The sequence below is a fragment of the Humulus lupulus genome, chromosome 8 (genome assembly GCF_963169125.1).
Source record: "Humulus lupulus chromosome 8, drHumLupu1.1, whole genome shotgun sequence".
Taxonomy (NCBI): Eukaryota; Viridiplantae; Streptophyta; class Magnoliopsida; order Rosales; family Cannabaceae; genus Humulus; species Humulus lupulus.
This window is the reverse complement of record NC_084800.1, coordinates 155311577-155320478: the sequence shown is the minus strand read 5'-3', so window position 1 is coordinate 155320478 and position 8902 is coordinate 155311577.

Sequence of the window (8902 nt, the reverse complement as noted above, 5' to 3'; positions counted from 1 at the left end):
CGATCTCGTCCTTTAATTGTCTGCAGTCATCAGTATTATGATCGATATCATTGTGGAATAGAAAAAATTTCGAGGGATCTCTCTTCACCCTTTGATTCTTTAATGGTTCTGGCTTCTTCCACGGAAGGCGGGCAGAATTCGCCAGGAAGATGCGCTCTCTAGCATCAGTGAGATCGGTATAATTTGCATAGATTAGTTTAAACTTCTCCACGAACTTGTTTTTCTTTAACCTGCTCTGGCTGCCTTCAATGTTGTCGCTCCAATAGGTTGAACAGGGGCTTGGCTAGCTCCTACAACAGAAGCTCACGCCTATTCTAGATTAATCCACCTTTGAGCTCGGTTCAGAAACTCATCCACAGTGTTAACTCCCTTTCTATGTAGTTCCTGCCAGAGGTCGCCTCCCACAAGAATCCTCATCCTCATTGCCATGAGTTTAGAACTCTCGTCGGCGTCTCTAGCTCGTGCGGCAACGTTGGCAAACCTACTCAGGTATGCTTTCAAAGGTTCTCCGGGTTTCTGCTTTACATTTTCCAAGGAGCCGGCTTTAATCTGAGCTGCCTGAGAAGTCCTAAAAGCTTTCTTGAAATTAGCAGAGAAATTCTTCCACGAGCTGATAGAGTGTTTTTTGTACTGTTTGAACCATCGCCTACCCGGCCCGATCAGAGTCGAGGGGAATATTAGGCACCTTAGCTCAGGTCCAATGTTGTGGGCCATCATCAGGGTGTTGAACATTCCCAAGTGGTCGGACGGATCTCCATCTCCATCAAATTTGGATAAATGGGGCATCCTGAAACTTGGTGGGTATGCAGTTGCCGCAATGTTTGGGGCGAAAAGCTCGAGCTTATCCCCTGAATCATATTCATCTTTTTCCTTTTCTGATAGGAGACTTTCCATCAGCTCCTCCATCTAGGCTAACCTTTTGAGGGTTTGTTCTTTGATTCATTGGTTATTTTGGGGCTGTTCCACAGCTCCTGTCCTAACATACGCGTTCAGCGGGTGGTTGTCCCTCCAAGTTCGAGCTTGGTTTGGTGGGACATTCCCGTTATCACGTACTTCGGAACGACCTCCCTCTTGATGAGTGTAACTGACTCCATTTGGGCTGAATTTCTCCTCTGTGAGTTTAGGCGATCTCGAAGATCGGTCTGGGGATCGACTTAAGGGCTCTGAGCCGAACTCAGGTGATTTCTCAAATCTGTGTCGGACCTACCACTTCGACGGCTCTCGGTCTAATAACTCCCATTAGCGAAGCTTAGTGCTCGCGGTTGAGGATGAGGATCTAGGATACTGTCGCGTGTCCGCGGGGCATAAGTAGGGGCAGCGGGAGGAGGATTTCTCCTGTTGTCCCCATAAGCAGGAATATTTCGCACAGAATGAGGCGGCGTTGGATGTCTTATGGGTGATGGGGGATGCCTAACTGGCGAGGCAATTCTTGTCCCATCAAGACAAACCAAACTAGCCGGCGGTCGTTCTGCTCCACCATTTCTAACTCTCTGCATCTGGTGATCAGATCGTGACGCATGAGGGTTGGCTGGAACATGCTGTCTTTGTGAGTTTTCCCCAGGCCTTCCCCGTGGGTTTCCATGGGCGTTTCCAGGCGCATACGACGGTGGTACTAAACTTGGGGTCGAGGTCCTAACCGACCGACTGACTTGCCGATGACCCCTGGGAGGGCCATTAGGCTGAACATCTTGGTAATCTTGTGCCATGGGCACAGAACTTGGGGTTGAGGTCCTAACCGATCGACTTGGTTTGGATCGGTCATTCCGGCGGGACTTATGAGACCCACCTTGCCTCTTTTTGACATTAATGTCGATTGCAAGAGGGAGTAGTCGAGCCAAAACCTCCTCGATTTGCTTGTTTGCTTTGACCAAATGGCTTCTTAACTGCATGTTTTCCAGTTCTACCACAGTCAAGTAATCCGGGTTCGGATTTGATGGCAATGATGCAGAACTCCCAGGGTCGATGTGTCCCATCGGTTGTGTTTCTCGATCGTTGCTAGATTTCAGGGCTATGCTCATCGGAAACAGTAGTATGGTGAACCTCCTGCCCACCAGGCTGTTCCATTTCATTGTCGTGCCTTGATCGAGTGACCACCATGATGAACTTTGATTAGGATTTTGATGAAAGCACTAATTTGCAGCTCTCAATGAAAGCACCAAACTATTGACGCAATTTTTCGCCAACAGTGAATTCGGAAAATAGCTGGGATGAATTAGTGCTTAACGATAAACAAAAATAAGAAAAAGGATTCTCCATAAATCTTTAGAACACTCGTCTATTTTACGTGGTTCGATGGTTAAAATCAACATAGTCCACGAGTTTATATTATTACTGTTTTTCTCTCTAAATTTTGACAGAGTTTTTGGATTACAGAAATCCTCCCTCATTCCCTATCCAAGATCATAGTATTTATAGAGAAAATCCTTGGAAAGGCCTTGGGGTCATCACGTGACTTAACCCCCAGTGTTATCTGTACCACACTAATTATAAATATTACAATCCATCCTAAGGCATGGTCTAATCATTAGGTAAAACTAATTTTGGACCCTCAGGGATCATCGGACATGCCCTGTCTTACCATGCACGTCTATATAAGGTATCCGGGTTTTCAGGGATCCGCGGACATGCCATGTCTGACCATTCACGTCTATATAACGTAACCGGGTTTCTAAGGATCCAAGGATACGTCAGGTCTCTAGCGTTCCCCGAGCTGAATGCACCGTGAGCTCCTGTCACGGATGCTATGCTTTCTAATCATTACAAGCTCATGCTTATTGCTTTGCATTCCCTAACTCGTGTTATTGACCTGGGGAACCGTGCTTCCTTTGTGGAGAAAATACGGACTTATGGATCATCTATTATAGTTCTTTACTCGCCAGCTGTACACGAGCTAAATAAAAGACTCGTGCTGAATTTTGGGATGCACAGTATCTAAATTAATAATAATTTTAAATCAAGGTTCAAATTATAAATAATTAATTTGATAAAGGATTTAAATAATTATTTAATTAATTAATCAATAGAAAATAATACATGTCTTGATTTTATGTCTAATGGGCTTATAATTAAATGGAAAATTTCACGGGCCTAAAGCCCATGGTAATTTTGACCTAAGGCTAATTATTGTCTATTATTTGATTGATTTTTTTATTAAATAAATGACATAATTGAACCTATAAAAGGAATGCTAAGTGAGAGTTGAAAACATCGATTTTTGAATCAGATGTTTTAAGAAGATTTGAAGATCTATTCTTAATGCTCTAGGTTTTAGATTTTCTCTACAGCATAATTCCTTTTCTAAGCCTCAATTTTTCTCTTCTATCTATCTCATGTGTTGAGAATTTCCCACTCTAGTCTAGGTGATTCTAAGGATACTTTGGAAGGCTATGAAGAAAACTGAAGAACGGTTCAGTTTCTTGGTGATACTCTGTGACAGAAAGGATACAAGGGTTACAGAAACTGGATGAAGGACTCAATCATTCTGTTGCACAATGTGGATTCTATCGAGGTAGTAGTAGAAGAGACAATGAGAAAAGAATTATGTGTTGATCCTCTACAATATTGTCTTAATTCTAGTATTACTCAATCTGATTTGGAGAAGGTGAATGGTGAGTTTGTGGGTGAGGAAGTGGCTGAATTTGTGATGGCTCTTAGTGTTATTCCTAGTGCTAGTGATGTTAATGTTGAAGAAGCTCTTTTCCAAACTAAAAAAGGTGAAGTTGAGAAGGAAGTGGTGGGTAAAAAAGATTTGAAACAACTCCCAGATCATTTGCACTATGAGTATCTAGGAGAGAATTTCACTTGCCCAATGATCATTTCATCAAAACTCTCAAAATGTGAAACTGAAAAATTTCTAAGGGTTTTGAGGAAATATAAATCTGCAATAGAATGGGCAATTTCAGATCTGAAGGGAATAAGCCCAACTGTTTGTATGCACAATATTTTGTTTGAGGAGAATTTCAAGCTCTATGTTGAGCATCAAAGGAGATTGAACCCAACCATTAAAGAAGTGGTGAGGGTAGAAGTTTTGAAGTTGTTGAATCTTGGGATTATTTATGCTATTTCTGATAGTAGCTGGGTTAGTCCTATGCAAGTTGTACTCGAGAATCAAGAGGATGACCATGTTCCGGAGAATGAAGAGGGGCCAATGAATGTGGATGTTCCTTTGGCTATTGGTGGTCCAATTGATCCTAATATGCAATACTCGCATGACATGATGCGCTATATTGTCCAACAAAATACATGTACAATAACTCATAAATATTTGGCTGCCTGGGGGGAATATGAGCATAATCAGGTTGATCAGCTTAATTTTTTGGTGGCCCAGTGGACATTGAATAGAGGACAGACTAATTATTTTGCTTATCCTCCTCCGTTTGATGGGATGCAAGACCAACCACCACCACCTCCTTATTAGCGAGCATGGACCGTTTGTAAGTTTCTTTCCTTTTCTTTGTAGTTAAAAATTGGGGACAATGTTTGATTTAAGTTTGGGGGAGGGATTTTACAAAAGTTTTTTTATTTTAATTTTCATTTTGTGAATATTTGTTTAGAGTTGGGTTGTCGTGAGTCGTGTTTGAATCAAATCAATAATAAAAGTTAAGGATACGTAATGAATGTCATGTACATAAAGTTAGGAAATAAAACCACTTTTCATCCATGTGCTTGATTTTTCTGCTGCCATGTTGATTAATATATGAGAATGGAATAAACTTTTTTCCATGATTGTTAAATTCATGCTAATTGATTGTGTTATGTGTGTTAAATGAGATTTGTGGAAAGATTTGGTTAATTTCTCTAGAATTTGTGTTGTTATTTGAGACGAATTCCTAGATAATGTGTGCTTAAGAAGAAGATGTAGGCAATTTTGTTTGGTCTGTTTGAGCCTTTCTAGTCAACCCGAAAAAAATTGTATCCTTAGTCACCATATTTGAGCCTAAGCCTATTTGTTTTTTGAAACCCCAAATTGTTGAAACTTAACGAAAATCTTATCAAATATCCTACCCATAATAATATCTTGAGCATACAAAGATAATTTGGGTTGAGGTTTTGTAATTGAAAGCATTTTGGGTTTTCAAGAGAGGAAAAGATGAATGAGAGAAAGTTTATTCTTGAAAGAGAAAAAAATTTATCATGGAGATACACTCCCTTAAGGAAATATATTGTAGACACAAAGTTTAGGGGAGTGAGCTTTGCTAAAAAAAAACAAATATAAAATAAATAAAGAAGAAACAAAGAAGGAAAAAAAATGAAATATATATATATCTCATTCATGTCAATGTTGTTCAATTTGGGTGTTGGAGATTTATGTGTACATGGTTGTTTGAGAGGTTAGTACGCTTATGGTATTGGTACCTAAATGGTTGTCTTACCTACCTTACCTAAGCCATACAATGTAAGTCATTAAAGTCCTATTGATTTTTAAGAATGCATTGTTTACATTAGTGGAGAATAATGAGTAATGCAAACTTATGGAGTAATATTGATTATGGTAAGACTGTGAGGATTTGATGTGCTTAACTACGTCAATTGCTTGAGTTTTAATCATTATGGTGAATGGTTAAAGGATGTGAATGATGATTAGTTGATTATGGCAGTGGTTGAGATTGAAAATCTGGATTGTGTTGTTGGGAAATTTATGAAGCTTTATGTAAGCATGGTATTCAGGAAATTGAAGCTTGAATGTTATTGTTGGTTTGATTCGCGTTGTGTGAGTATGTTTAGTTATTGTCTAGTGTATGTTTTGAATCGTTACTCGAGGCCGAGTAAATGTCAAGTTTGGGGGAGTTTGATAAGTGAATTTTAGATTCACTTATTAGTGTCATTTTATATCTAATTTGTAGGCGCCTAGGTTGTTTTGTTTGGTTTTATGCTTGTGTTGTGTTTGTGTAGGGTCCAAGGAGAAGTGGTGCGAAGTTCGTACAAAACGGGAGTGAAACGGAGAAAAAATAAATATATATATATATATATATGAAATAGGGTTGCAGCCCCTTGTTCTAACGCTGTTGTTCTAACGCTGCAGCCCTATCCTGAAGAATCAGCGTTTTTGGAATTTGCTCAGGCGCTGCAACACCACCACTAGGGGACGCAGCCCAATTTCTTACTTGAAGTATGGATGCAGGACCACCATCAGGGGTTGCAGCGTCTGACTATTACAGGGAGCATGTATTTGGTCTTCCAATAGCGCAGCAGCGCCCGTTCGAGGGGCAACAGCGCCTGGATCCAACGAAAAGTTTAAGTGATGAATTTTGAAGGGCAAAAGAGGTCTTTTTGAGATTATATAAAAGGAAAAACATAATTAGGGTTCTAATTACATTTTGGAGGAGATCAGACCAGGGATTACATGCTTGGAAAGGAGAACGAAGGCTAGAATTCATCAACATCACCATCATTACTGCTAGTTTCTTTCTACCTCTTTTTATTTTAGTTTTTAATTATGAACAACTACATTGCTATAGTGTTTAAGTTTGTAATGGAGAACTAAACTCCTTTTGTGCTGGAGTATTAGATGGATCTACTTTGATTATTGAATTAAGGTTTCTATTATTATCTTTATGAAGTTCTTTTTGTTTGTTCATATCTTCTTGATTTAATTTTCACATATTAATGTTTGGCCATCATTATTGTGAATTAAGATCTAGGGTTTTCGCTTGAGAGAGATAAACTTAGATTGGACATAGGAAGATTTGACATAGAGTGATTATGAGACTGAGAGATTCCTTGAACTCTATGAATTTAACTTAAAAAGAATTACTTGCTTAATGACTTCTTTGAAATTCCGTTTTTAGTAATTACCAAATTAATTAAACTGAGTAAATTAATTAAAGTGTGGAATGGTAATTAACTGTTTACACAGATTACAGTTCTGTTGGGACAGAAACCAAACTTGTCACGACAGAAACTGAACACAATAAAAAGACAGTGCAAAACAATAAAGAACACAACGAATTTTTACAAGGTTCAGAAACCCTTTCGGATAACCTACTCCTTGGGGCCACGCCCAGAGAATAAAACCAATTAATAAAGAATTACAAGTACAAAAACATTGACTTAAACAAAACAAGACTCCCTCTTGAGATTTGCCGCAACTTGTTGTACTTCTCTTCACTAATCTGATCTTGATTGAAACGCTCAACCACTTGAACTCCCTTCAATGGCCAGCGAGTGCTTGCATCCTCCTGACGCAAGGCTTGTAAAAATCTTCTCCCGAAGACTATAAACGTTGTGTTCAAATTACAATGTGTATTCACTCATGAACATGGTATAAACTCACCACTAAAAACTAAACACACATAATTCTACAAGATCACATGAATACTTATGATCTTGAATACAAAGAGGAACTCTCACAAATATTACAATAAAGCTCACGAATAATGCACCAAAGAGTTCGTTTTTCTCACTGCCTTTAGAGTCCTATTTATAGAGTCTTTTTCGTGCTCACAAAGGCAGAGAAAGAATTCTTCTAATAAAGGCAAGAATCACAGAAGATATTCTTGATTGTCGAAGAGTTGCCTTATTTAGAAGATGCTCATCCGACAGATGCGATATCGGTGGGGACAGCTCAGACCTGTGTCGGATCAAAACAAGCTCAAAAAGGAAACAATAATTAATGACATTAAGAACCAGTTTCCTGATTGCAATCCTTGAGCTGCACGAAAATATATCAGCAAATAATCCAAAAACAACTTTGGGTAAGTACCGAATATTTGCAATAAACTTTGTTTCCTTTATAAACAAAATGAGACAATATAGGCTAAATAAGGAAGCACATTATTGTCCAAAATTCACACAAAAGGAAAGTGGTTTTCCGAAAATATCAATAAAGGAAACCAAACAATTCCGAAAATTATAATAAAGGGAAACAATTATTTCCGAATATTATAATAAAGGGAAACAACTAATTCAACCAATTTTATCTTTTAAGAAAAAGATATTTCTATAAAAATGCCAATAAGGATTAACATTCTTGATTAATTAATAGCGAATAGAGATATCATATTGATTAATTGAGATTAATTGCATGTATGCTTGAGAGAGATAGATGCATTACATTAGAATTCCGGAGATTACAAATGAAGAGAGCTAATTAGGCTAATAAAGAAACCATAGTTCATAATTTAAGATAATGAAATCGTTACTCTAGTACATTCCTTATTCATCTAATCAATTTTCAAGATCATTATTTTCCATTATTTTGTTATTTCATTTTTTATTTTCTTGTTTGAGTTATTTGTTGAATTTTTTAATTAAAATTATAGACTTAAAAAGATACAGTAATTGGTGAAATTAATTATTTAATCCTTGTGGGTTCAACATCCTTTAAATTAAAACTATATTGCAATGCACCGTACACTTGTGTTAGAAAAATCTGTATCATCAAGCTATGTGGACAGCTTATAATAATAGAAATTAGTCAACTATATTTTATTAGAAAATAATTTTAGTATTCAAATTGTGTTTGTGGGGATATATTGTAGACTAATGTTGATTTTCTATCTACTTCAGATTAAATATTTTATTTAAAATTTATTTAGGTATTAAAATTTCTCATATTTTTTAAGCATTATAATATTTTATTGATTTATGTCACTTTTAAAAATTATTTAGATATTAAAATTTCTAATTATATTTTTTAAAGCAATATGATCTTTTGTTAATTTATATGAAAATTAACAATATTATAACTAAGTTAGATTAAATATGTATGTGACATGTCACTTTTTATTAAAAAAAATCATAACAATAAGCATTAAAAAAATTCTTGTCAAAAAAATATGTTTTCTAAAAACTGTTTGTTTTTTTTATCATCCAAACATGTTTTTGGTTTTTTGGTTTTTGAAAACTGTTTTTAGAAAACATGAGTCAAACACCATTGCATTTTGAAAACTACAAAAACTGT